Source organism: Manis javanica, chromosome 6 (genome assembly GCF_040802235.1).
Source record: "Manis javanica isolate MJ-LG chromosome 6, MJ_LKY, whole genome shotgun sequence".
NCBI classification, from domain to species: domain Eukaryota; kingdom Metazoa; phylum Chordata; class Mammalia; order Pholidota; family Manidae; genus Manis; species Manis javanica.
The window spans coordinates 57482497-57509175 of NC_133161.1; the positions used below are offsets into that span (position 1 = coordinate 57482497).

Genomic DNA, 26679 nt, shown 5'->3' on the forward strand with positions numbered 1-26679 from the left:
TACGTCCAACACACTCGGCAGTCACCCAGTAACAGTAATTTCGCTGATTTGAGATCTGAATATCAGATGTGTCTGGTGACCACTGGCCCTATGTGAAGCAGGGGTCTCCAGAATCCTAGTGGAGCTTGAGGCAAAAGGTAAAAAATCCAGTACTGCTGATTCTGTCTTTAAAATTTGCCATTTTGCTCATCATGGATGCTTTTGCATTAATTTTGACTTTCTCTAAAAAATACATTGTACAAAATATTTATTTTGACTACTGAATTTTGAATGTCCCTTAAATTTTTGTACTAAGGCCAGCACCTCATTTGCCTTACCCTGGACGCAGTCCTGGGATGGAGATGAGATGGTGGTTTCAAGGAGCCCCAAGAGCGCAGGTGCACAGAAAAATGCAACTCTTTGCTGACCTTATTGGCCAGGAATAAGAACATGTTGGTCAGTAGCTGAGAAGTCCTTCCTTTGGCAGAAAATGGGTAAGTTGAGCCGCTATTTGTTGAGTCTCTTCCAGTATGGATTTTTGTTTAAACTGGTTGCTCCCCTAGCATAGGCTATCTTATGATGTTATTTATATGAGTTTGGTTCTCCTCTAGCTTGGGTAATTTTGGAGGCAGGATTCTGTCTATGCCATCACTGTTTTTTGCCAGGGCCTAATACACTGCATTCAGTCAATGCTGACTCAGTTGAATGAGTTAGTTTCTTGGCTCTAAATTTGAACTTGAAATCTAGGAATTAAATGCAGCTTTTTGAAATAGGTCAGGCAACTTATGTACAAAAATGCTGGTATTGGAATAGAGCATTCATAAATCTCTCAGTGAAGAAATCAAACATGGCTATTTTAGTATTTCTGAAAAGTATTTGGGCCTGGTTGAGGTGGGTTGGTAAAGTCCTCTAATTTATCATGAAGGGAGGAATCATGTGAGAACTATTGTTTAAGTCTTTTTTATCCCAGAAATCAGTTGAAAGGAAAGGTCCACTGAGAAAATGCATAAAATAATTTATTGGCCTCTTAGCTCCCATATTTGCTGTGCATATGTGTTATAGAATTTCAGATATCATTTAAGGATATGCTACAAAGAAAAATGGAAATGCATACTAATTGGTCAATTATGTACATTACACAAATGTGAGTTTTAGATCCATATGCAAAATATTTTCAGAGAACATCTTAGTGAAGTAAACTACCAGCCAGTTAATTTCTGTTGAAATTATATTTAAAAATTTAATCCATGATTTATTTTTAAAATCTTTTTTACTTTATAATGATTAAAAAGAGAAAAGATCAATAATATTGTAATTAATTTTGTATGGTGGCAAATGGTAACTACTTACTGTGGTGAGCATTTTGAAATGCATATTATTGTTGAATCCCTATGTTGTACACCTGAATCCAACATAATATTGTATATCAACTGCATTTCAATTTAAAAAAGAGAAGAGAAAAAACCCAAAAAATGAAACCCAGTTTTGTTCTTAGGAAAGGAACTCAGAACCTCATTTATTATAAGGCCTTAGTGTGTTCCCCTTTCAAGAAAAGTTCACAGTTTAACTGATCATAAGGACTAAAATAATGCAAATTTAATTGTGGACTGTCAAAGATGGAGGTTAGTGAAGGCAGTTTTGGGAAAAAAAGTCCTTCCTAGACATCCTAATATTGGTAGTATAAAATTTTTACAAAAGAAGTATCCTTAGCAGAGTGGGCACAGAGAATTTTTACCTCCAGGAGGTGGGATTTTAGCCTGAGGAATCCAGCCTGAAATTTAAAAAATTCATGTTAAATGTATATTCTCTTTTACAATCGATCTTGTCTTAATATAAAAATAAAGTGGTTCCTCATAACTCTCCTCAAATCTTTGAGTAATATTTACATTGATGCAAGACACACAGTGTTTATCTGTGGCTTTACCCCCCTGGCATGCTGCCATTGCCTGCAGGAGTATGCATACCCCAGTTTGAAAGCTCTATCATATCATGTATATGGGTTTAGATAAGAAGAAAGAGCCCGTGTTCCAAGTCAGGGCATGTGGGGTTTAGTCTCAGCTCTGGTATTAACTAATTGTTGCCCACCTTCAAGTTCTTAATGTCTCTGGGCTTTAGTTTCTTCAACAGTAAAATGAAGAAGTGGGTATTTTAGTTTAAAAAATCTGTTTTTATTTATACTCTCCTAGACTAGTAGTGTGTATTATTTACAGAGTAAAAGGTTCTTGTTGAGATGTTGACATATCATTGTTTTTAAGAACAATTTTCCAGTGTAAAATGTGTGGAAAAAAATTGTGCATGCGATGGTCATTATTAAGTCTATATAATTTTTAAAATTATCTTCCTAATTTTGTCCTGAACATTTCCAGTGATCATTCTAGATATTATTTTTCTGAGTGAAAAATATTAGATAAAATAATCATTATAAGCCATTTTTGCCTGTATAGAATGAGCATAAAATAAGCAATATATCAGTCACAATCAAAATATATTCTTATATATACATACAAAAAGATTAATCTTTGTTGTGATACTGGATGACCAGAATATCAATGTTTTCATTGTTATAAGTTTAGGTAAAATAGCATACCTTGTTAATTGACAGCTACAATTTATTTTGTTTATTTACATAAAATGAAAATAATAATGGAATATTGAGAATTCATGGAATTCTCCATGAGTCTTTCATGTTACTACAAGTCATATGAGAAGAGGTAATGACTGTCTTTGTTCAGGACTATATTTTAAAGAATATTTAGATAATGAACAGGCTTGGAAGATATAGTGTCTACTTCTAGAAAGGGTGAGTGTGTTTATTTTTCTACTGCACAGCATAATAATGGTAATGTCTCCCTCTCTTACAATAAAGATAAGGTCAGGGACAGATGGTAACTACACTTATCATGATGAGCATTTGGTAATGTGTACAAATCACTCTGTTGTACACTTGAAGCTGATATGTCAATTATATCTCAATTAAAAAACAAAAGATAAGGTCAGGTAAGCTTACTGGCCAGTGTAAAGGATTTGGTTTCCCTAAACTCAAGATTTCTCTCCAACAACACACACCACTGTATGGGGCTACATTACATGGCCTACTTCGCATTGCCCTCTGGAAATAGCAGCTAGGGTAGCTGGTGCAAATACTGATATTCTACCTATGCTAATAATGTCAATAATAAACTGTCCTTAGTTTTTGAGCCAGAAATCTCGTATCTTCTGCCAACATTTATAAAACTGTGACTGGCTACCTTTTGCTTCTGCTTGCGTAGGTTTTATTTTTTTTAATGAATAAATGTATCCATATAATTTGTTCTTCAGCTTTCCTATTTCTCTTTACCATGTCATGAAATTCCATCTTTTAAAGTCAGCTACTGAACTGAGTTGTTGCACTGTGCTCCATTGTAATGTATCTTATGATTTATTTACTCATTACTCTATCGATAGACATTTATGTTGTCCAGTTTTTAGCTATGATAAACAATGCTGTTGTAAATAACTTGTGCTCCTGGGTTAGTATTTCATTAGCTGAAATTCCTCAATGGTATTAATGAGCCATATATAAGAGTGTCCCTTTCTCTATAGGATATCAGTCTCATCAAATTTTGCCAGTCTAACTGGAGAAAGGTTTTGTTTTCATTTCTGTTCGTTTAGTGAAGTTGAGTGTCTTTTCAAAGCTTATTGGTCATTTGTAGTTTTTTCTGTGTATTGTCTTTTCATAACAATTGTTTAGCTTTTAACATGCAAATACAAGTAACTGAAGCCCTGCAAGCTAGATCCTGAGAGTTCACCAGTTACTTCTTGAAGTTACCCAATGGATTGCTTCAGGTCATCTTGCAGCATTCTGTCTTCCCTTGCTCTCCTCTCCCTGGCTAATGCCTGCTGCCCTTCAGACTATTTAAGTAGACTTCATTTCTCTATTGTCAAAGTATCCTTTTTCTGATCTCCAGGATTCCTGCTCAGGATTCTTTCACCTGATGCTCTAAATGTTGCCATATTTTGAATTATTAGAGGGGTGGTGGGTTCTGAGCTATCAGCGAAAGCATCAGTCTCTTCCCAACCCCAAGACACACTTTGTCATCAGGGTTCTGAAGGAACATTCCTCACATGTAGTGTTTTTTTAAACTCTCAGGAAAGCAGTCCTTTACACTTCTTCCTTACATACCTGGTTTCCTCTCAAAATTCACAAAAATTTCCCAAATACCTACCTGATATTGGAACAGGAAATGTTTCAGGTTTGGAAATATTCCTATACTCTCTGGGAAAGCCAGAAACTTCTAGACAGACCCCCAGATTACCCAAATAATACAATTTTTAATTCCAACCTTATGCCATTACACTGTGACATCACATTTTCTCCCAAGAAAAATAGGGCCCCTGTGTCAAAGCTCTGTCCATACCCCCTCATAGCCACCATTTGACTGTCCCTTGGGCCTAGAGGAGCACATGTGCGTTAGGATTCTAGTCACGTAGTGTGAAAAAGATGACGGAGCAAGAGGTCCAGATGAGCCCATCCACTTGTCCCAAGGGGTGTGTGGGAGCAGCAGGGGGTGAATTCAGAGAAAGACCTGAGCAGGGGCCTCTAAACCATGGAACCTAGGACAGAAGACCCCTGGTCTGAAATTAGAGATGGTACTGAGTGGACAAGTCATACAATGTATAAAAATTAATTTCCATTATAGGATTTCATTGCATGATGTCATTGAAACTACTAACCCTTCCCTTGCTTTACTCAACTTATATCTGACAAGTTACCGATAGAATTTTATACTAAGCTGACAGAGGAGTAGTGTGAATGCTTGCAGAATGCTGCATTTTGTCACATATGATCTAACAATCAGGCATTTGAAGCATAAGGTCTCTCTGTAAGTGTGTGGTTACATAGACCTCCTGGTTTTCACATCTTGTGGTAATTCCCCACCCCTGCATAACTAATTATGCTATATATGTAGATTAATATGTATTATATGTACAGTAAATATATATATATATATCCAGATCACTATGTAAAGGATAAAGAAATATATGTATATATATATATAGAGAGAGAGAGAAATATATATATCACAAATATAAGGAATGGCCAAAAAACTACATTTCTATAATCAAACTCAGTCCTTCTCAAAAGAATTTTTGTCTCTGTCACCATATCTAGTAAAAATTTGACACCATTTCTCATCTTGACAATTTTCAGGTTAATATTTAAAATCTGGAAAGATAGATTTACTCTTGGAATGTTAGCTAACATGCAACCACATGTTTAAATATAAAAATAAACTCAACTCTTTTATCATCATAGACACTAATTTAGTTGAAGGATAACTTGAAAAGCATATTAAACTACAACTTAATCTAAGTTGTGTTGACTTAAAAAAATCCTTGATGGAATGAATACTATTACCAAGTCAATAAATATTTTTCTCATGTTTATGAAAAGTTTTTCAAATGCACTTTATATTAAAAATAGCAATGGGACAGTTTAAAGCACTGTTATTTTATAAATTTGGTTTATTATCTTGGGGTTCAGTTTCACCTCTATCAACATATGTTTTTTTCTGAGACTTTCTAACTCAAGAATCTGGAACTGCTAAAATTCTCTTCACACTCCTGTAATTTTGGAGGTAAATTTCATAATGAGGACTCAGCTTGGAAGTCATTTTCCTTCCTGGCCTGGATTAGTTTCAGATCACTGTTAGCAGGTGCATCCAGGATTCTTGGGCACCAATTCTTTGTTGCTCCTATCTATCTACTCCAGTGGCAGGGAGAGACCCCCCTAACTAGCTCCAGGAAGCCCAGGTTACCATGTGTGGCCAGACTGGGACCATCAGGCCATTTAAAGAGCTCTTCTCACTGCATGAGAAAGCTATTATAAATGACCTGACATCTTCCATTTATGCATTTATTCAGTCAGTCAGGCACTGAAATTAACTGCATTCCTGCCACAAACCATACATTCTGCCAGGGATTTCGGGCTATAAACCAGATACTCTCTAAGTAATGGGAGTTAGGAAGCAAAACAGCCTGGGCCTAGGAAGCAAATACAACTGGAGTATTTGGTTCTGTTCACTCTTTGCTGGTGCTCAAATGGAGCACTACAGATGTTACTATTATTTGCTTAGATCCTGAAGAGTTTCAATTACTTTTGTATATAATTCCAGACTATCTTACTGACCACGTTAGCTGTGCTCTTTACGGCCTCCTTTCAGCAGCTAGGTTCTTATTAATGATGCCTTCATTACCCTCTTTCACACAAAGCAAACTGGAGAGAAGGGTTCAATAATCATTTTAATTAGAGGCACTACATGTCAGAAAGTAGTTCAAAAGAAATCTTTATCAGAAACCATACAGAGACACTGAGAGGTTTTTGCATTGAAAGTTTAATACTTGTAAGGTTTTAGACAATAATTTTTGTTTCATGAGTTCATCTTAGATTATGACAGAGAAATTTTGTTCCATAATTAGGGTACTCTTTTCAAGAAACTTGGCAATTTCCCTTAAATTTTGATAGGGAAGATAGGCTCTCAGTAATTTAAGCTCTGCCCAATTCTTCACCCTTTACCCAGTGACCTGGATAAAGCAGGAAGCAGAAATCAAGCTAAAGGCCACCAGATTCCTACTGCTTGTACAGGATGATGGCTGTGGGTGGCTTTGCAGGCATGGATGATTAAAAGTGGGTGTGGGGAAAAGGGAAGGAGAGAGAAAGAAGAGAACAGAAAGGAGGAGGAGGAGAAAGAGAAAAGGGAGAAAGGAAAGAGGGGTGAAAGACAAAAGGAGACAGAGAAGACAGAGACAAAAAGAGAAGAGAAAAATAGAGAACTGATAAGAAAGAGGAAGGAAAGAAGCAAGGAGAACAGACGTACTGTGATTAGGAATTGTGTTGCTTTTTGATCCCCAACATCTTTTGAAAAGAGAGGTCCTTCTTTTTGGGGGGCAGTGCTTCATGCCCAATCCTGTGGCCCAGCAAGGCTGATAATCATAGTTCTCTAAACTCTGGCCTTAAGGGTGGGCATGTAATCCCAGACAAGCTAAGCAGAATAATTCCTCCTAGGCTAAGGGAAAAGGAGTGGCCCATTCCTAGTGGTTAAGTTTTGTGGTGTTAGAAATAAACTAAAATTGTGTGCTGCCTTATATCTAAAACTGGAAGGATATAAAATGACCTAACTGCAAGTTCCCATCCCTACTCTGTTCCCACAGATAAGATCCCCTAGCCAGGCAACCATCCTTATCAAACGGACCAAATGCAATTACTGCTTGTCCTTGACTAGTAGGTTTCAGTTCCCTGTCAGCCCAGGATTATTCAAACAATCCACTTGCACACCTGTGTGGGAACCAAGGCATCCCCCCACCCTTGTTTCTACAAACTCTCCGATGTTCCCTAGTTGTTCACTCTGCTCTAGAGTACAACCCCTCTGTGGCCCTGCATGGCATTCAGCGGCCTCCTGCCCTGGGCTGTGAGCAGTGGCGAGTAATAAAACTGCCGCCAATCTCATCTCTCCACTGTCAAGGTATCTTGTGCTTGGTCATCCCCTTAAGCCTGAAATTAAGACAAGCTATGATAAACTTGGTGCTGCCAGGCATGTTTCCAGCCCCGTAAAGGAGTAGGACAAGAACAAAGCCAGCGCAAATGAGAGAGGGAGACCTGTGCGCTGAAGAGTTCCTGGCTCCAATCACTACTGAGGTTCTCTGCCTTTCCTACAGTTTTCCCTCAGTTTCTCTGTTTTTGATTAGGTTTCTTTTAGTGCCATTTGAGAGTTTAGATGGATTCAGGTAGCAAGGGAAAATAGTGGGAAGAAGGACAAAAAATGAAAGTTGAACATGGTAATTTGGAATAGAAAGCCACTAACGGTCACCTCAGTATTTATTATTCAGTAAAACCAATGGTATTTGGTGGCCTTTATTCAGTTTGCCATTAATACCTTCATTAATGGCCTTTTATTGACTAAGTATGTAACTATGTGACTTAGATACTCCTTTTAGGATTAGAGAGTACATAGCAGGAATAGGACTCTATTATAGTCCAATATCTTGAAGAAGGATAAAAAAATTCAAGATATATAATAATAAGGTATATTCTGTAGTGGGATAAGGAAAACATCATCTGCCTAAAAATCCCCCTGTGAGGAAAATCAAGTATTAAGAAATTAGACTATAACCTATCAAATAGTATTTATATTTAAAAGCACTAACATTCTTTTGAAGGCCTACAGTTTTCCTGTCCAGAGGATGAGGATGTCTTAAGGTTGACATGCTGATGGTCTTTAAAAATTTTTTTATTGAGATTGAAATGAAATTCACATGACATAAAAATTAACCATTTCAAAGTATACAATTCAGTGGCAATTTGTGTATTCACAATATTGTGCAACTATCACCTCTTATCTAGTTCCAGAACACCTTCCTCACCTCCAAAGGAGACCACATACCCATTCAGCAGTTGTTCCCCATTCCTCCCTTCCTCTAGCCCCTGGAAACCAGCAGTCTGCCTTCTATCTCTATGAATTTACTTGTTCTGAATGTTTCATATAAATGAAATCATGCAATATGTGGTCTTTTATGTCTAGCTTCTTTCACTTAGTAGAATGTTTTGGAAGTTCATACATATTTTAGCATATATTATGAATTGATTCATTTTTAAGGCTGAAAATAATATTCCACTGTATATATGGATATACCACATTTGTTTATCCATTCACCTGTTGATGGACACTTGAGTTGTTTCTATCTTTTAGCTGTTGTGAATAGTGCTGCTATGTACATTTATTTACAAGTCTTTGTTTGACCACTTGTTTTCAGTTATTTTTGGTATATGTCTAAGAGTTGAATTACTGGGTTATCCGGTAATTCTGTGTTTAACTATTTGAGGAACTGCCAAACTTTTCTCTACAGTGGCTGCACCATTTTACTCCACCTGCAATGTATAGGGGCTTGAATTTTTCTACTCATCAGCATTCATTATGGTTTCAGTTTGCATTTCCCTATTGACTAATGATGTTGAGCATCTTTTCATGTGCTTGTTGGCCATATGGGTGTCCTCCTTGGAGAAGTGTCTGTTCAAGACTTTTACCCATTTGTTTATTGTTACACTTTTTGGTTGTTGAGTTGCCAGGGTTCTGAGTACTAGATCTTTGTCAGTTAACATGATTTGCAATTATTTTCTCCCACTCCGTAAGATGTCTCTATAACCTGATGATTTTCTACAGACCATTTCTACCCCTTCTCTAATTAATGTGGCATATAGAATTTTTCCTATGTGTATCATTATTTAGTATTATTTTTTTCTACTTTATCCTCATAATGAGAGATTTGATTAATTAGTTAGAATAGAATCTGCATGACCCACCTCTGTGGTCACAGTTTTTGATCTAAAGATGGGGACTTAAACTTAACTGGATCCCACAACCCTAGCTATAATGATTGGTCAATCATACAAGCCAGGCCAATCAGAATCCTTCCTTAAAATCTTCATTATCTTATCATTAAGCTGTTAGTGCGTGAGCCTAGAAGCTGCCATCAGCCATGTTTCTTTCCACAAAGAAAGTGAAACCTACAGTAGAAGTAAATAAAACTAACGTATAGAGCAAGAGAAGATCAAGTCTAATGGTATTTGAGTCCTAGGTTCTAGCGAGCTTGCTTTCACTACAATTTGATCATGCAAGTCAAAATACTTCCCTTTTAGTTTAAGCTGATTTGCATTAGATTTCTCTACTTTAAATCAAGAGTCTGACCAAAGTCAGTTGATATAATATTATCGTGAGGGTGTACCTGATGATATCATGGCATTTTCACATGTAAATGTGATTTCTTCGGGTCTGTATCCTGCTCACACTTAACCCTAATTTTTACTATAACACTTTCCCAGTGTTTGTGTCTATTGATCTCCCTGCCCATACCCCCCACCAAATTAAGAACTACTAAGAAAATGTGAAATTATTTCTAGTATAATTGTTTTTTCTGTCTCTAAAAATTTATATTAAAGTTATTGGACAGCTGCCAAGAGCTTGAAGTACAGCTGCATTTTGTGAATTCATTAAATATCACAACCCTGTGAGCAGCTTCTATCAGTAAGTGGAATGAATGTTATAAAAAGAGCATTTACTTAAAGGAATGTGTTGTGTAATTTAATGTATGCTAAATGTAGGTGGTCTAAGAACTATTTACTGCATTCCTCCCTTTACTCATAAACTTCTAAAATTCTGTCACTAAAGTGTGAATACCATTCAACAAAAGGAAGCCAACTAAGCTCTTTACATGATATTATTTTAAATAATCTTTTCTATATTTTCTAAGTCAGATTGTATAGTTAGTTAATCCATCTACCTATTGTAATGTTAGGTGGTGAAAAATGCTATACATCCTGTCTTTATACATTCCTTTTCAATTTCCTTTTGTTGACTTTTGTTATATTTTGTATCTTAGCTTTAGTAACTAGGATGTCTTATGGGTGAAGAAAATCCCTTATTTCCGATCTTTGTCATTTACAAATTAGTGACTCAAAGTATTACATGCACACTCCCATAATTGTTTATCTTGGTGTGGTTCATGGTGAATAATTAAAATTATTCTGTTCTTTGACATGATCTCTTGGCATTTTTTGGTTCTGTTTCTCTAAAAGTTCAGGAATTGCCTGTCAGAAGTTCCTTGACAAGAAAATTTGCCGAGAACTTTATTGAATTGGTAAATTTGACAATTTCTTTGCTAAGAAATTCTAGCTTCTATAGCTTAACTTCTTACCCCACAGCTATGTTTTCTCTCTCCCCTCACTTTTTTAATATAATGTTCTTATTTGAATAAACTATTTTTTATTAACTTCACTTTGTTACTTAGATATGGATCACACCTAAACTGTATAGCTACGGTAACATAACAAATTCACATTTTGTGTTAATTAAGAACATTTAAGATGATTTATTTAACAGGTGGAATGACCCTGAGGCTCTTGTCTGGAGCTCCACGTAAGAGAGACCCACTAGGAAGCCATAAAGTCTGGCTATGGCCTTTTCCTTGGGGAGCTTCTAAGCCCCGGATCATATATGGTTTATCTGAAAATGAGACTAGTTGTTGTTTCCAATAACCCAGAGTGGAAGTCCCTCTGATTCATCATGCTCAGAACTACCAGCAGATTAACTGGCAGTGGTAGGTGCTAACTTTGGAGTAAAGGATTGTTATCAGGATGTTTTCTATTACAATATCAGGACACTAAGCTCTACTTGTTTAAACAGTAAAGAAATATCTTGCATTCATTAACAAGAAGCCCAAAGGGAAAGCAATTCTAGGCTCCAGTACAGGTCTAGATCTCTGCTAGTTTTAGATCCTACACTCCTCTAAGTTGGCTTTTTTTTCAGGTTGCTTCCCCCATCATAGGACACAGTAGAGGTTCCAGGTTTCACATCCTGTCGTGTACTCACTGAGGGGACAAAGAGGGCTTTCTTTGACTGTCACCTGACAAGAGAAGAACCCTTTCCAGAAACCTTTCCCTGAATGCTTCCTTTTGTTTCCAGGCCAGAAGACAGTCACGTACCCACCTAGAATCCATCACTGGCAGGAGTGTGGTATTTCTATGACTATTAGACAATCAAGATCTACCCTGAGACTAGCAGTTCCCCAAAGGGAAAGGGTTAGGAAGGGAGAAAGGGATTAAGGGGCATTACGATTAGCACACATAATATAGGGGGCTCACGGGGAAGGCAGTACAGCATGGAGAAGACAAGGAATGATTCTATAGCATCTTACTACGCTGATGTACAGTGACTGCAATGGGGTGTGGAGGGGGACTTGATAATATGGGTGAATGTTGTAAACACAATGTTGCTCATGTGACACCTTCATAAGATTGTATATCAATGATACCTTAATGAAAAAGAAAGATCCACCCTGAGCAGCTGTGCCAGGATGCCCTGCTAGGGGGTCTCTTACCTCATTTAGCTCAGAAGCTAACAGTCTACACCCATCTGCTTGTGCACCCATGTGCATGTCCCTCTGCCTGTCAGAGCTCCTACACCTCCACAGGGGCATGCTCACCTGGCTTGAACTCTTGACACTGCACCGTGTCCTCCCACCTCAACCCTCCATCCTGTGGCACTGCTCCAGGAGTGCACTGATGCTCTGACTTCCCGCCGTGTGTCCCCTCCATAAATGGACTCACTTCCTCACCCACACAGCCATGTCCTCCTTTGTGCCAGTAAGACTGACTGCTTACCCAGCAACAGTCTACTCCATCAAGAGTTACAACCTTGCTTAGATGCAATTTTTATAACAATCTACTTAAAGACACCAGTAGCTATGTACAAAGTAAAAAAGAAAACAATGAGATGTCTCCACTCACAGAAGAAAATGAGTGTTGTCAGAATAGAAAGCTGTGATGGTGTGTGCACATTGTTGCTGTAGTATATATAGCTAATATGATTTTCACAAATTAAAAATATATATAACTAAGCCCCCATCCCACCAGCAGTACCTCAAGTTACAAAAGCAGAGAACAGCAATCTCAAATGACATTTTAACTTTTTAAACTATGTAGTGATACTCATCAATTGGAAATATAAATCTAAGAATCTGGTTCTCTTTTGTCAGTAATGAATTGAAAACAGAATAGTTGCTTTTTTACAGTTAATGTCTTGGTATTTCTAATCAGTCCCTACCATAATTGCATTGTTCCTGCCCCAAGAAGATACCTTAGGATGGCAATCCATCATTTATGTGGCTGTATTACCTGCAAGATTTCCACAGCAGGCTCATTTTTCAGGTGAGAAAACTGAGGCTCAGAGAGTTAAACAACTGGTCCAGGGTCAGACAGCTGATAAGAGGGACAGGCAGGACCCACCCCTAAACAACCCGTTTCCCATGCCCTTATACTCCACAGTGTGTGCTGATCTGGGGGTGCATGCAGGATACATGACTACAGTGTTATCTTCAGCAGGAGACAACTAAGAAATAATCATAGAGGAGAAAGGATTTATGAGCCATCCATCCTGTGGAAATTAAACAGCTGTTACAGAATGATGCAACAGAGTCACATTTACTGATGAGGAAAGATGTTTAGTTTATCATATTTTTGCTGTAAAAACTGAGTCAAAACCAACTACACATTATAAAGAGTGTTGGTATAAACCTATAAATGACTGAAGCAGGGTGGAAAGATACCAGACAAATTGTCCACAGTGTCAGTCTGGTGAGGAGAGCAGAATTTGGGTTGTAGGAAGAGGAATCTCAGGGGACAGGAGTAAGTCAGCACAGTGCAGAAAGGGGTCAAACAGTCCAGCTGAGGAAGAGGAATGCCCAGGAGGTCTATGCTACCCAGAGGCTGGAGGTGGATTTCACAAGCCAGAGGCTGGGGCCTCCCTGTCTCAGCTCCATGCAGGCGGGTCTGCTGCCCTAGCCACCTCCGGAATGATGTCAGACATACCTGGGCCAGGCAGACTCACCTAGATCCCTCATCTTTTTAACGTAACAGGCACTGTGTGCCTACCAGCCCAGCCCAGGTAAATGTTGAACCGGCCCATGAAGTGTCCCGCACTAGAAGGAAAAGCTCAAGGGGGTCCAGGAGATTCAGGAGTCCCTTTTGGAACTTCTATTGGGGACTGAGCAGCTCTTTGTCATGAATGGTCCACTCAGAGCATCCAGTCCTGGTTTCTGCTTAACTCCCTTCATGAGAAGCTCAGGGGGCTCCATCACAAGCTAGGAAGGTGGCTGATGCTAGGGGTGCACACAGGCATGAGACTTGGCTCTTGGACTGGACAGATTTCCAGCCAGGGTTAATCTGCCAGTCTGCTGCCTTTAAACCTTGTGTCATTCCTTTAGAGAGGCCATGTCTTCTTCCTAACCATGAGTAAGGACCAATATCCAGGATGCAGAGGCAACTGGGTAAGGCCAGGAGATGTGAACCCCTCCTGTCGTAATGGCTTCTATTTTCATACTGGTCACCATATGATGTTACTTGTCAGCATGTGAGTGACACTGGGCTTCCCTGATAGACTCAAACTGCACAATGGCTGGATTCTGTCTCCATGCAGTCCAGATGCTGGGCCTAGGATCAGAGGGAAGACTCAGTATGGCCCCCGAGGCAGCTCCCTAGAACTGGTCACAAGGTCCAGAGGGAGAGTCCTGGGGTCTCGCAAAGTAGAAAAGTGCTAACTTGGCTTTTTGTGGCTAGATATGTGATACTGGGCATGGTCTATGACGAGATTTGTACTTGAGCTTAAGACATTATGGGTAAGCCTTTCAGCAATGTGAGGAAGTGGTTCCTGCACCATTCTAATATATCTGAGGAATCATTTGACTGTGGGAATTCTTGGTGATTTTTGAAATAATGAAGAGAAAGTTTACCACAGTCATTCTGATAAGAAATATTACTTTTAGTTGTCTTCTGTCTCTTCTCACTTCTCACAAGAGTTCAATTTACCCAAAATATTTATTCAAAATTTCCTATGTGACAGGCACTGTTTCAAGCCTTAGGGACACATCAGAAAAAATAAAGACAAAATTTCTTATTCTCATTAATGTGACATATTAGTAGGTACATCTCAGTTATACAACATATCTATATCCCTCAGTATTGCCATGAAAAACAAGAAAAAGTTGCCTCTCAATGAAGATGTGGTACCATTTGAGCAGCTTGTCGTATATCTGGTCCTCTGTGCACATGGTTACATTGTGCTTCTTTGATCCCTTCTGATTGAGTGGGGCCAGGTGACTAGTGATTGGCAGTGAGTTGTAAATAGAAATAGTTCAGGTCACATTTGGTGAGGAGCATTTGTATGCCAGTGCAAGATCATCCAGGAAATTTCTTTAGCTCTGACATGAAAATGGGCAACATTTGAGATGGTGGCTGATTCATGAGTCTGAACTCCTGAATGATCACCATAAAAAGAAGCTACCTTCCTCTTACCTACTCCTAATGGACACAAAATATGACTGAAACATTTTGTGGTGTCAATCCTCTGAGATCTGGGGGAGGAGGCATTATTTTTACTGCAGCATAGCTCAGCCTATGCTCACTGATACAACATGTTTAAAGGAAAGCAAAGTGAAGAATATTATATTAGGACCTGTGAACAGTGAGGTACAAATTATACTGGCACAGAACAAGTAGACTGATGATAACCAGGCTTTGTAATGTGCTCCTTGCACTAGAATGAATTAGAATCATCTAGAGAGGGAAAGATGGAATCCTACACAGTGATCAAACTAGGCTGGAGAGACCCAGCTCCTTTTTGGGGGCAGCCACCTTCAAATGCATGGTGGGTCTGAGCAGGGAAGAAATAGGAGATGGCGCATAATGTATTTTGAAATAGAACTAAGAAATATTTAAAGTATTAATAACAACAAACTTCTAGCAAGATTACTTCTATATTTATTCTTATTGAACAATAGATAAGGATTATATTATGATTTATTGAGGCAAAGATTATCGTTCAGTAAAAAATCCAAACAGTTTAATGTCTCATAAAAGTGGCACACCTTAGGACAAGGTAACCCAAGCTCACCTTGGCAATGTCCTTCCAGGGTGTGCTAGAGGTCAATGCATTACACCGTAGGGATGTATCAAGATACACTCTAGGTTAGTTCAGCACCCACTTCAACCCTTACTTGCTTTTCCTGTCTCCCCCTAACATCCTTTCTTTCCACCCACATTCCTTTTTTTCTTTGCGTTTTGCATTGTTTAGGTCCCCTGAATGCCACGGCTGTGCTTACCACCAGGTGGACCGGCATGCTGTACAGTTCTTGCCCTGCTCCTGCTCACTCTCAGCAATACCGCCCTTCCTTGCCACTTGTGTCTGGGCTCTAATCTCAAATCCTTGCCTCTGTCAGGAGGATTTTCCTAAACTGGATGACCTCATTTTTCTGCTGCCTCCACAAGAGGCCCTGCGCAGCCTGAGGCTGCTGCTAGATCTCTCCAGGACTCCTTGCTGTGACTTACCCATACAGCTTTGTTCAGTATTCACAAGAAATTAGTTACTCAAGCTCTGTACATTTAGTGAAAGCTCCTGCTTGCCTAAGGAGGCCCACAGAGGTGCTGCATGCTCCCTAAGCCGGAGGTCTGCAAACCCCAGACGGAAGTTTCCTTATTTCCTCTCCTTGATCTTGTTTTGGATCCAATAGACCATCTCCTTGCTTTATCTGTTACAGGTAAGGCAGACTCTGCCAACTATCTGTCTGGGCATGATTCTAAGTTTCTATGCCTTGTAGTGGGGAAAATGGTGAGGTTTCAGACAGTAGAAGTTGGCTGTGGCTCCTACATTCATTCGGCCTCTGTTTCTCACCCTTTGATGCCCTGGGACCTCTTGTTTCTCTGCTGTCTGCTATCTCCCTTCCTCCACCACCATTAACAGAGGAATCTCAACTTAAAGTTGGGAGGTGTGGTGGGAGGGACAAAATACAGAACATCTCAGAGTCTCTGGGGGTGGGAAATAGTTTAAAAACAACTTCTACAATTGGAAGATTATTGTGCATTTTTAAAATAAGAAACAAAAAAATATGCTTTTTAAGAAAGTTATGCTCAAGTGACTTCATATTGGTTACCTACAGAAAATCTTTAAAGTAACTTATTTTTCCCAAAATGGGTTAATTTTGTTACTGTTCAGTGTAAAATTCCTTACTGGGTTCACATTTATTACCTAATAGACCATCAAACTCTTAGTGTGCTTTTAAAGGATCCCACTCACACAGTATGTTCTCCATGTAATTTTTCTTTTTTTTAAATCTATTTTATTAAGTATCATTGATATATAATTTTTCAATGTATTCACACGTAGGGACCTAATTTTTAAAAATACACATTTTAAAGCTGATGCACCCTTCATTCTATTTTTTCCCCTTCATGTGCCCTCCCTTATCATCATTGCTCCTAATGACTTTTTTCTTAACTACTTTTAATAAAAAATTTCAAACATAAGTACATGTAGAAAGAATATCTTGCTGATCTTGTTTTATGTATCTCTGCATACTTTTTAGAGTGTTTTTAAAACAAATCCCAAATACAACATTTCATCTTGGTTACATAACTGTAAAAGATAAGGACTCTTAAAATTTTGAACATAACCACAATGCTATCAAAAAAACTAAATACTTTTAATAATTGCCCAATATCATCTAATATTCATTCCATGTTCAAATGTCCTCAGCCATCTTAAAAATGTATTTTTACAATTGATTTGTTACAGTTAGAATCCAAGCAAGGTCCACAATTAGAATTTTGTTAATGTGTCTCTAAGTCTCTTTAATCTACTTCTACTTGCTACCCTCCCACATTTTAATATCCTTTAGTTGTTGAATAAATTAGCTCTTTGGTCCTGTCTAAGGTCCTGTCTTCTACATTTGTTTGCTTACTTCCTCATAATACTATTTATCTTGTGCTTCTATCACCTGTATTTTCCAATAAACTGGGAATGAGACCTATTCAGAGACCTATATTCCAGTGCAAAAAGCTAATTTTTTCAGGGAGCAATACTTTATAGGAGGCACTGTGTACTTCTTATCACATAATTCAGGAGACCAACAATGTCTTCTGTCCTGCTTTTGGTGATACTAAGGTTGATCAGTGGATGCAGGAGTTGTCAACCAGAGCATCCCACTATAGGGTTCCCTATCCACCTTTGACCATAAGGTGTTACCAGCTTGTGGTGTTTTGTCTAGTTCCTTTATGTCACTAGGGATGCAGAATGGTGACTTTTCTTCTAGTCTCTCTGCACTTACTAGCTGGAATTCTTCTATAAATAACTTTTTATTGTCAATGATTTAATTACCCAGAAATATAGTTTCTACAGAGAAAGCAGAACAAATGCTTTATTTTTTTTAATGTATTGATTCATTTTCAGAATGGTGGATTGGTACTAGAAACCTCTAAGGATGACCAATGATTTGTTAAAGATTTATTATGAATTCATGGATTCTCAGGTATATCAATCCATTGTAGTCATTATTATATTTTAATCTACTATCATTATAATTTGAATCACAGGACATGAATCATTCCCAAATTTTCTTGTTTAGTGGGGATACACAGATAACACAGCAGAAATTCTGAAGGTGACCTGTATGATGGACTATGGAGGACATGATAGTTGTTTTATGTTTGGGTATGGTAAAAGACCATGGTAAGGTTATAGTAAAAGGTGATATATGAGTGTTCACTGTAAGATTCTTTCAACTTTATTATAATCTTGAAGTTTTCCACAATTAAAAAAATCAAAGACTTGTATTTCAAAAAATAAAATTCACTGAAATGGACCAGTGGGACTGCATCAAACTAAGAAGCTTCTGCCTAGCAAAGGAAGCTATCAACAAAACGAAAAGGCAATCACAACAGGAGAAAATGTTTGCAAATCATATATCAAAGAATTTTAGAGAACTGACACATTCAATAGCAAAAACAAACCAAACAATCCAGTTAAAAGATAGGAAGTGGAGCTGATTAGACACTTTCCTAAAGAAGACATACTGACAGCCAACAGGTAATGAAAGGGTACTCAACATCACCAATCATCAGGGAAACATAACTCAATATCACAAAGAGATTTCACCTCACACCCGTTAGTTGGCAAAGAAGTAGAGAAAGCAGACCCTTGTGTACTGTTTTTGGGAATGAACATTGATGCAGCCCCTATGGAAAACAGCATGGAGGTTCCTCAAGAAATTAAAAATAGAAATAACATATGATCCAGCAATCCCACTTCTGGTACATATCCAAAAGAATATCAAAGGGATACCTACATGCCCATGTTCACTGTAGCATTATTTCACAACAGCCAAGGTATGGAAACAACTTCAGTGTCTGTCAACAGATGAATAGGTAAAGAAGATGTGGTCATAGAAACAGAGTAGAAAAGTAGTTGCCAGGGTTTGGGAGGCGAGGAAATAGGGAGAGATTGGTAAAAAGGTGCAAACTGTCAACTATAAGATGAATAGGTCTGAAGAGCTAATGTAAAACATGTGACTATGCTATAGTTGATAACAGTATTATATAATTAGAATTTTCTGAGAGAACAGAATTTAGATGATCTTCCCCTTTTCCCTAATAAAGATGATGATGATGTCAGCTGACTGGATGGGGAGAATCCTTTTAAAATGTATAGCAAATCACCACAGTGTATACTTTAAATATCTTACAATTTTATTTGTCAGTTATGCCTCAATTAAACTAGAAAAAAAGACTCACTGAGTGAACACGTTGGAAGTTACAGCATCACACAGGGGAAAAAGGAGGTAAGGAGTTTCTAGATTTTGAGTATAAAGGGTAATGTATATCTTTCCATTAGAACAATGAAAATTTTAACAGTGGCACTTAGCTATAATTTCTGTTGACCTCCAATATGCAAAATTTTTCTCAAATTAAATCAAGATTATTTAGCTGTGCAGGGATAAAAGAATCTTGATTTGTTTGAGAAACACATTTTGAAAAGTTATGATGAAATTTAATGGGAAACATACTTGTATAGAAGTTTGGGCATAAGTTTGAAATTGATCATCACATTGTTTGTTTAGAAAAGAAAACATAACATTCAAAGAATATGTTGGAAGCATTGGATTTCTTCACATGAGAACACACACATTGAAAATGATCAGGATTGAATAAATCACAAATTACAAACTAGGTTTTTGTTTCCTTAAAAGTGTTGAGCTATAAAAATATGCATGTATTATTGAATATACTAAAAATCAAAATATTTTTGCATGGGAAATACTTTTGGAAAATGAAATATGAAATAATAGAAACTTTTATTAGTAATACTCATGACTAACTTTGAAATTGTTTGACAAATGGAAGAATGAAATGACAGATAAATTACAGCAAGCCAAATATGTAGATTTTAAGTGGTAGCCTACCATTGCTTGCCTGGGTGGTCTCCCACTTCCCAGAAGAGGGAATTGCTGAGCTTCATGATAGAGTCATGACATACTCGGTACCTAAGGGGCCTTTGTGTGTGGGGAGGGTGGAGGAAGGAGGAATAACTTTTTTAAAAGTCATAGAAGGGGGTCAAAAAAATCATGGAAGAAACTTTGTCAGTTATATAAACCAAGCAATTTACCCCCAAGAAAAACCACACCTAAATTCTTCCAGACAGATTAAAATCTCCAATTTCCAAAGACCTCCTGAGGAGTAATTTCCATTTCCTTACTTGAGTATTTAACAGATTTCACTCTCAAGAGCACTGTTCTCTTGCCTTTGCTAAATCTTTCATGATACTGCCAAGACTTTTATTTGTTCTTCTAATCTCCTCTGCAGGTAAGGAGGACAGCTTGCTTCAGGAACTCTGTCTGTCTCTCTCTTCCCTTGGCCCTCTTTTCTCTACTTACAATTTCCATTCCTTTAAGGCAGGAATTACAAGTGCCTTTAGGGGTCAAACAGATAATATATAGCTTGTAGGATTTTAGATTGTTGGGAGTGGTGGCAAAGTGGAAAACCAAGCTACTCTAACAGCATTTAATTGCATATTCATTATGTGCACTGGTGAGACTAAGCCAACTATGACTTTGGGGTGAATTCTTCTTGAGAGAGGCCCACTTACATCCTTGCTTTAGGCCTTCCTAAAAGAGTAGAACATGGTAGCAAGGTTGCATTTGCCTGTATATACAAGTGAAAAACCAAGGCTTAATTTATCTCTGGTGAAAGATGTTTCTTATCTGTATTATCCAGTACTATAAGCACCCTTATTATGATATAATTTTTTCTGGACACCTATACTGTGCAATATACACATTAGCTCCAAGACAGCTGGTCGCACCCTTGTGTGCTACCCCTGTATAAGCACTGGAGCACTGTGGAAGTGATGGTGTGTAACTTCTAACTTTAGCTCATGTTAAGTCACTGCAGCTTTCCCTTTGTTCCTCTGGAGGAAGCCAGCACGTTGCTGTGAGGATCCTGACACAGCCCTGTGCAGAGGATCTGAGGCCTCCAACCAACATCCAGCACCAACTTGCCAATCTAATTAGTGAGTGATCTTGGGGAAATGTATCCTCCAGACCCAGTCAAGCCTTCAGATGACCATAGCACCAGCTGGTCTCTGACTATGACTAAATGCAAGACTCCGAGTGAGAACTGCCCACAAGATTCCTGAGTTCTTGACCATGGACAGTAAAGATACAATAAAGGCAGATTGTCATTTTGAATCACTAAGTCTTAGAGGCAGTTTGTTAGGCATCAATAGAAAACATGACAAGTAGATTTGGTAGACTTAGAGTCCTAAATCCAAAACTTCCAGCACCTATTATGTAAAACAAGTAGAACAACTAATCCTGGTAGCCTTTTCTTCTCAGTTTCTTTCTTAAACATTTTTTTTCAGCTTTATTGAGAAATAATTGACATATGATATTGTGTAATATTAAGGTATAAAATATGATTTGATACATGTATATAATGTGAAATTATTACCACTGTAAGAGTAGTTAACCCATCCACCACCCGCATATCCTCTCAGTTTCTTTGGTACTGGGAAGCAAGATGTTTTCCTTCAAGAATGTGGAGTTAAGAATAATGTAGAAAACAGGATGATTTTATGTGGGTGCATACCACATTTTTTCCATACTTTTAATGATCACCTATGTGACAAGAACTTGTCACCTATATCTAATAAGGAGAGTTTACTCTGTGGCAGCACTATGCTAAGAGCTCTACCCGAGTTATTTTATAAATTCCTCACAATAGCCCTAAGAAGTAGCCACTATACTATTTTTGCCAGTTTGCTGCAAGACAACTCTAAGGAGCTGATAAAATAAGCTGTGATATGAAAAAGTGCTACAAAATGCCAAGCCCAGAATAGCTCTACAGATCAGATATCACAGTTACTTCAGTTTTATGAATATGAGCCTTACATATTTTTCAAAATTGTCTGCAGCAGCGTAGTCCGTCAGTCGATGAGTACATTTGAGCGGGTGTGGTTTGTGCCCCTCCCGGTGAAGGCTGCCTAGCAGCCCGTGAAGGTAAGCCTCACAGGTCAGGGAAGGCAGGGAGCCCAGCTGCCGGAGGGCTCCAGCTGCTGTGGCCCGCAGCCGTCCTTGTCCTCTCCGCAGCCGTATTTCCCTTGAGCTGTTCCTGCGCGGGACTTCCCTGAAGGCTTGGCTCCCTGGGCCACGCTGAAATCTGTTAAAACTGCACTGCAGTCTGACACTCTCCTCATCCTGTCTCCGTGCCTCTCATTCACCTGTGAGCAGATAAGCGCCGCGGTCTAACAAGCACCCCCCTCCATGCATCTCCCACGTTCCCCTCAAAAGTGTTGTTGCCCTTAATAAATGTAACCCATAGTTGGCCCTGTCTTGACATCTGCATCTTAGAAGGCGTGGACTAATGTGTCCTGGTAGCTCACGAAGCCTCTGCAATCACAGTGCGATAAGAAAATGGCCTGAGCAAAAGCCTAAAGGTACTTGTCACTTATATCAAAAAGTAAGTGATCTGTTGTACCATTTTGGTTGAGCAAATCTGGGGCTGTACAGAATCAAATAAAAGATTATTTTTGGAGAGGTTGAGCCCTATTAGTAGTAATAGAAGTGTTAGAAAAATAGAAGGTCAGAAAAATAATGATGCATAAGTGTGGGTATAACGTGGTGTGCTGTGATTCTAGATCCATTCATTATCTAAAGAAAGACACCCACATGTAGAGATGCTTTTGGTGTCCTGCTTCACCTGCCTTCAGCCGATCTCTGATTTTAGCTGGGACAGGGGTGGACAGGTCTGGACAAGCTCAGACTCAAGCCAACAGCATCCCACCTCAAGCACATCTGGGTTGCCAGATTTAGGAGGGGAAAAAAAAGGTATGGGATGCCCAGCTAGACTTTCAGCAAAATAGTGAATAATTTTTAAGCGTACGTATGTCTCATGTAATATCTATAATAAAGAAGTATTTACTATTTATCTGAAGTCCCAATTTAACTGGGCATCTTATGTTTTACTAGTACTTCTAGCCAGGAGGGTCTCAGCTTTGCTGTCTTGGAGCTTTCTCTGAAGTCGCGGGAGCTCTCTCAGCCTCCGCACACACAGCCCGATGTGAGAAGGAGTTAACGTGCCCGTGAGTAACCCTCAACCAACAGAGGACTGGAGCTGGGAACCAACGCCCAGCACCTGTTCTTCCAGGGCAGCAGCAGGCATTCTGGTTCTCAGGGGTCCCTGCAATACTGAGTCCCTGTTTTGTACAGCGGCAATCTCTAATGCATGCCTGTACTGGCCTCTCTTCCTCACTCTATTCACTCTCCCTGCTCCTTCGTTCCTGCTTTTTGTGATTGCCCTTCAAATAAATGTAAAGCCATGTCTTAGGAGCCACATTTAGGGAAATCTAAATTAAGGCAACATATTTGTGGATAGAGACAAGTAAAAGTATAAGCAATCCCTTTCCCCCAAAATAATTCCAGTAACCATGAATTTGAAAGACAGGTTTACAGTAATAAATGGTTACCTAAGTATATGGAGATATAGTTTTAAATTCTAAGTAAGTAAAAAATTAGGCAACTTACCTTTCAGTAAGGGTATTGTGCTTATTTGACTGCAAACAAAATAAACCACTTACTCATACTAGCTTATAGTAAAATAAAAATTCTCATGAAAACAGTAATCCTCCAGTAGGAGAGAAGTGAGCAACTGAAGCTAATCAAATCCATTTTCTAGTATATGTACTTCAAAGGCAGTACGAGTTTTGTTTAAAGAGGTAATAGAAACATAGTGTAAGGTCATCTGTAGTGGATGCGAGAAGTTTGTGATTATTAGTTCTCAAGCGCTTCTGGTCATCAGTATATATATAGTGATACAATTTAAGAGTTACATTCGTTTTTGGCAGACAAGCATTTCATCAACCATAGATTTCAAGTACTTTTAGAGTGCAAGCTTCTACATAAAACAATCAATCACCTTATTTTGGCTCTTTGGCAGAGACAGCCAATGACTTGTTCTGTCATGAACTGAATTCATATATATTCACGAGGCACAGAGAAACACTTCATTGTTTCAGATTGTTTTGTTATTTTAGAATAAATCATAAAGACACCATCCCACCCATAGCTGGTAAGGAAATATTTGTCCTGTGATCTTCACCTTTGTGGTTTGCAGTGTTTTAACTTGCACAGTTTAGCCCACATTACATTTTTTTTTTACAGTAAGCTTCATACTTTTTTAAAAGCCCTATGTCTCTCTTACCTGTATTAGTAAAAACTGGAAACATCTAAACACCGAAATGGCATGTGTCCTAAGTTAGAGTGATTTAATTTTCACACACAGTGGGACTCACGGCAGAATGGTAAACTTCATACAGGCAGGTTCTATCCAGGCTCTCAAATTCTATCAATCTTCACCTAAATTCCATCGATCTTAACTTTTTCCCTCCTTCATTTATTTGTTCAGAACCTTCCAAGAATCAGTTATAATTGCAAAATTTTGTATCCTGCCAGGATGTCTCTGGGAACTTCAGTAAGAGTAACCATAGCACCAGCAGTATGAAAACAACTTGCTGAGAAAGCTATTTTAACACCTCTGAGAAACAGGACAAGAGGAGCATATTTATATTTAAAGCCATCCAAATTCCTCACTTTGCCTTTCCTAATCACTGTAATGCTATGCTGGTAAAATCTTGTAAAGTTGTGGGAAATAAAACCCAGAGACAAGGAATCCCAGAGACATAAAAGCCATTGAACAGTTTTAATCGCCACAAACATGGTTCTCAGAAAAGACAGTTTATTAGCTCTTCCCTAAGAATTATGTTTTCAGCAACAAGACTTGAATCAAACATTTACTGTCTTGGATTCTAACAATGGTTATTTGTTTAGGTGGCACAGTGCCTATTTAGAACTTAGTCAAATTCCTGCCATAGGGATCAACAGTGTTTAAAAGGACAAATGGTAATATAAACGTGGCTCCACACAGAGTTGGAATCAGAGTACTTGTGTTTGAATCCTGGCCCTGGACTTATTAGCTGCCAAAACTCAGACAATTTATTAATTTTTAACCCTAGATTTTCTCATCTATGTAATATATATGATAGTATTTATCTCAGTATGCTAGGCATAGAATAAAAATCTGTAACTTTTAGCTATTATTTTTACTTTTATTATTATCAGTCAGTGTACTTAGTCAAAGATTAGAATCCACCCCAGCTAGATTAATCAGAAAAGGAATTTATTAAAAGAGGCCATGTGACCCATGGATTCTGAACGTAGGAGGGACAGAGAAGCAGGCTTGGAAGGGACATGAAAAGGACAATGCCTAAATGACAGTGTCCAGGCTGCTGAGGGACACATGCATTGGAGCTCACACAGGAGATACATGCATTGTGGAGCCCAGTGCAAAATGAAAATCTGAGCCCACTTATTCAAAAAGTAGGAACATATCCATTAAAGACACTAAAATATAGAGCTTTTTCCCTTTTCCTACAGTCTTTCTTACAACAGGCCATGGTTTTTTTTATTTGCTATTTATTTCATGCTGTCCTAAGTAAAGAAAGACTAAAATTAAAAAACTTTTAGTATGAATTTTGTCATCCCTCTTTATTTTGTACAATGTCATTCTTAAATTCAAATACAAGAGCATTTACCTCATATGCAGAATCACTGAAATTACCACAGTTCATATATTATGGCTTGTACATACATGGCTTCTTCTCAGCAAGAGAGTAGAAACACTGCACAGAACTAACTCAACTTTTTATTTCACTTCTTGATATGTGGGCATTCTACCAATGTTCTCTCTACCTTAGGTGTACTGATAAGGAGAGAAGAATGGGAAAGAAAGAAAGATTGGGTGGCTCTAGCACTTTCCTTCTATGTCATCATCTTCAGTGTAAAAGGTCAGCTGCTACAGAGGAATAACACAAGCAAACAGAGCTATGATAGGGTTCACTGGTTGGTCACATTTTTTAGAATAACACTGCCTTTATTCTATTTCAGAAGCAAGTCCCGGTTCAAACCGGACAGTGTGAGCTTTTGGGTGTGGCTGTCAGTGCCCCTCACCCCCACCCCTATTACTCCATAGTTGATGGTAACATGTTTACTTTGTACTTGCTTTGAGACTTGCTGACCTCATACATGTCACAGGTCTACTAGAATGCTTTGCTCACAGGTCCACAAATGCTCCACATGAGTGGGCAGTAAGGAACTGGGGCAGATGCATGTACTGTGCAAAATATTACATTTAGCATAATCTGGTTGGGGTACACCTTAGAAGATTTTACTTTTAACCCAGGAAGTCATGTGCTTTACTGTCTGGATATACTTTTCCAAGAAAGTAAATACTAGTGTCAGAAAAGACATCTACTTAAAGAAACACATACAGGCTGCATGAGACTCAGCAGAAGAAATGTATAGACAAATTCACCATAGACCTGTTAGGTGCCAAGAGCTGAAGGACAGAGGTCATTAGACATAGTATTTTGCATTGTCATGATCCAGAACTTAAAAAAAAAAATCATTGTTGGAAAAATTTTCAGGAGTTGAAGCCATCTGTGTTATTCCAGAAAGTCAATTTGATGGAGAAATATACTTTGTTGCCCAGTTCCCAAGGACCTTCTCCTGTGACCTGTCAGCAATATAGACCCTCAGTGTGTACTGATGAGCTGAGCTGACATCAAGAAAATGCCTCCCTTCAAATAACTGGAGTTGAATGTAAAAATTCATCATGATAACAAGGTGTCTATCCTGTATTCTTGAAGTTCCTTTTCAAATTTGTTCTTCATTCTATTTTAACCTTGTAAAAATTTGTTCTTTAATTTTTAAGACAGGTTCATGTTGGTATGT

The 26679-nt window shown here is 38.3% G+C and overlaps 1 long non-coding RNA gene across 1 annotated transcript; it reads left to right on the forward strand.

Moving 5' to 3' along the window:
• Nucleotides 1–8: 8 nt before the first annotated feature.
• LOC140849901 (uncharacterized) lies at nucleotides 9–26679 on the forward strand. Its single transcript, XR_012132266.1, has 3 exons — nucleotides 9–137; nucleotides 296–473; nucleotides 22861–26679. It is a non-coding gene; the product is annotated as an uncharacterized lncRNA (long non-coding RNA).